This window comes from Chinchilla lanigera, unplaced genomic scaffold, assembly GCF_000276665.1.
Source record: "Chinchilla lanigera isolate Chin_1 unplaced genomic scaffold, ChiLan1.0 scaffold00001, whole genome shotgun sequence".
Classification (NCBI taxonomy): domain Eukaryota; kingdom Metazoa; phylum Chordata; class Mammalia; order Rodentia; family Chinchillidae; genus Chinchilla; species Chinchilla lanigera.
In genome coordinates, this window is record NW_004955402.1 from 19,318,978 (window position 1) to 19,321,949 (window position 2,972).

The window sequence follows — 2,972 nt, forward strand, 5'->3', positions numbered from 1 at the left end:
AAAAAAAAAAAAAAAAAAAAAAAAAAAAAAAAAGAAAATCACATCAAAGGAAAATGTAGCCAGGAGCAGTAGCATAAGTTTGAAATTCCAGCTACTGAGGAGTATGAGGAGGAATCAATCACAAGTTTGAGGCCAGCCCCGAAACCTAGTGAGACCCTGTCTCCAAAGAAAATTAAACCACGAGCTGGGGTGTACCTTAGAGTCTCCGGGCTTTACTCTGCAGTGGAGGGCGGGGGGAGCACTTGGGCTGTAAGCTGACTTGCTGAAATGGCCAACACTGGTCTGTGCCCGGGCTCTGCCTCTTAAAACAACGTGGCCTACGCAAACAGCTTCAGCCTCATTCTGAATGTGTGCCTCGCGGTTTGCTCTCTTTCTGCTGATTGGTTTCTGTGTTTGGACAAGGGAGAAAGTGGCTGTCCCGGCCTCACATGCCTTCCGAGTTAAGGGGCACTTGATAGAGCTTGACTAGAATACTGGAATCTCACTTCCACGTTCTTGGGAGAGAGAATGTGACGAGGACAGGCTAGGTCTGTACATTCTTTGTACCCCTTTTTCTATTCAGTAGTACCGTGGCGGACGGGTTTCCAGGGGTAACAACGCCCCTCGGGCTGCTCATATGAACATTACAACAAATGGCAGCTGTAGAACAGTGGATACAAAGACTACTAAAATGAAAATTAACGGCAGTTGTCTGACGGTAGGGCTCAGACGTACGGTACATTCCTAGCATGCAGGAGGCTCTGGGTTCCATCTCCAGTAGAGCAAGTAAATGAGAAAGCGAGAAAGAAGTTGAATGGCCTGAAAACGCATATTCATAGGGATATTTATGAATGAACTGAAAATTAACTGCCCTAAACTTGGGAAGACTGAGAGAAGGGTACATTCTCTAAGTTTCTGTCATGTATTTAATCTCCCTTTTGAATTTCCACTGGTACAAACCTGCAGAGGTGCGAGGGGAGAATTTACACTTGCTGTGCAAAGTAGCTCAGCGTCTTCTCTTTGGGGAAGAAGCCCTCTCTCCGTGTTTCTTGCTCGCTTGCCTCCTATCACCTGAAGTATTGATTCGGCCGGGAAAACAGGCCCAGGTCCACTGCGGAGAGCAGAGCTCACAATGGGTAGTTCCCTAGAGGAGATCCAACGCGGCAAAGTAATCACAGAGCTGTTACAGGACCTGACAGACCAAGCGCGACAGTGAGGCAAACACCCTCTGCGGATGTCAAGGAGCAGGGCCTGCCAGGCAGGAAGCAGGGACATCCAGGGAGAGGCACCTTACCAGGGCAACACCAGGGAAGAGATGGAGTCACTGCCAGGAGCAGAGGAGCAGAAACACCTTGGCTCCTTCCTTCCTCCGGGTCTCTCAGTGCTTCCCACGAGCTGCACACAGCTAGAAGCCAACTGGCACGGGAACTGGGAAACAGCCTCTAAGGGTCAGTTCCAGCAACACAGAACAAGGAAAGGGTGGGGAGACGGATCTGGTCGGCAGCGAGCAAACGCCGCCAACTCAGACGTGTTCAGCTGAATAACAGAAGGGCCGAGCGAGAATAGCTTACATTTGAAGAGGTTTATTATTTTTTTTAACGAGAAGGTATGGCCGTTGGGGGCTGATTAGATTAACTGACTGGCTCAGCTACAAGGACCCTTACAACCTGCATCCCTGCGCTCTACCCTCCCCAGCCCATTAGTTTACCCTCTGGCTTGCCTTTCCCAGAGTTCCTTGGTGCTTGCAGCCTCTCTGGGCAGCACAGACAGACAGACAAAAAAATGTCTCGACCTAGGCCTAGGGTTGTTTATTCCTATTTGCCTGGCTGGTTTTTGTCGTTCACATGTTTTGTGGAGTTGAGGATTGAACCCAGAACCTCATGCATGTTAGCCAAGCACTCTGAGTTCCCGTCACAGCCTGTTTGTCTGTTTTTTTTTTTTTTTATCAGCAAAGGAAAGCATTTGCTGAAGCCCCTCAGAATAATTCCCCTCCTACTGTCTTGGCGATAACTGAGGCACATGCTTATACCTAAACTACTAATAAAGAAGGGTCCCATCCAGATGGGTTCATGTCAATTAAAGTTTTTCCTCTTGCCCTGAAAATGGTTGTTGCCTTTTTTTTTTTTTTTTTTTGTCTTTTTGAGACAGGGTCTTGCAGTTCAGGCTGGTCTTGAGCTCACTTTGTAGCCCAGGCTGGCCTTGAACTTGCAACGATCCTCCTGCCTCAGCTTCCTGAGTGCTGGGATTACAGGTATGCGCCACCAGGCCCTGCATTTGTTGCCTTTTGAATGAGTTTTTGTTGTTGTTTTTTGAGACAGGGCCCACTGCATAGTCTAGGCTGGCCTTGAGCTCACTACGTAGCCCAGCCTGGTATCTTGTGGTCTTCCTTTCTCAGCTCCAGGGTGCTAGTAACACTCCCAGCTCTGACTGGGGTTTAAGAATGCTTGTTGATAGGAAGATGGTATTGGCCATGGTTTCTCTTGTACTTTCTTATTCACTTGACCTGCTTTGCTTCCTGCTCAGCCTGAGGCATCCATCTGTGTGTGTGCGGATGTGTGGATGTGCATGTCTGTACTGAGATGCGGAGAAGAAGAAATTAAGATTAATTCAATAGGAGTGAAAATAATATAAATCTCTTTAAAATAACAATTCTAAAACATGCTTAACCAGTTAGACTGCATTGGTTATTCTGCACACATAAGGAGCAATAATAAAAATGCTTAATAACTAAAACCAAATGATACGTGTTACAGTTTAGATCTAAAATGTCCCCCATGGCGCACGCCTGTAATCCCAGCACTTGGGAGGCTGAGGCAAGAGGATTGCTGCAAGTTCAAGGCCAGCCTGGGCTACAAAGTGAGCTCAAGACCAGCCTGAACTACATAGTGAGACCCTGCCTCAAAAAGACAAAATAAAATAAAATAAAATAAAATAAAATGTCCCCCAAAAGTTTTGTGTGTTCAGAGATGAGGTTTTGGAAGGTGATTGTATAA

General features: G+C 46.9%; 1 long non-coding RNA gene across 1 annotated transcript in view; it reads right to left on the minus strand.

The window, feature by feature from the left end:
* The window catches only part of LOC102020398, a 10,743-nt gene extending 8,670 nt beyond the window's left edge, over positions 1 to 2,073 (minus strand). Inside the window, exons 1-2 of the long non-coding RNA XR_259056.1 lie at positions 1,274 to 2,073; positions 940 to 1,123 (exon numbers count right to left, since the gene is read on the minus strand). This is a non-coding gene — a long non-coding RNA (uncharacterized LOC102020398). The remainder of the gene's footprint in view (positions 1 to 939; positions 1,124 to 1,273) is intronic.
* Positions 2,074 to 2,972: the final 899 nt, after the last annotated feature.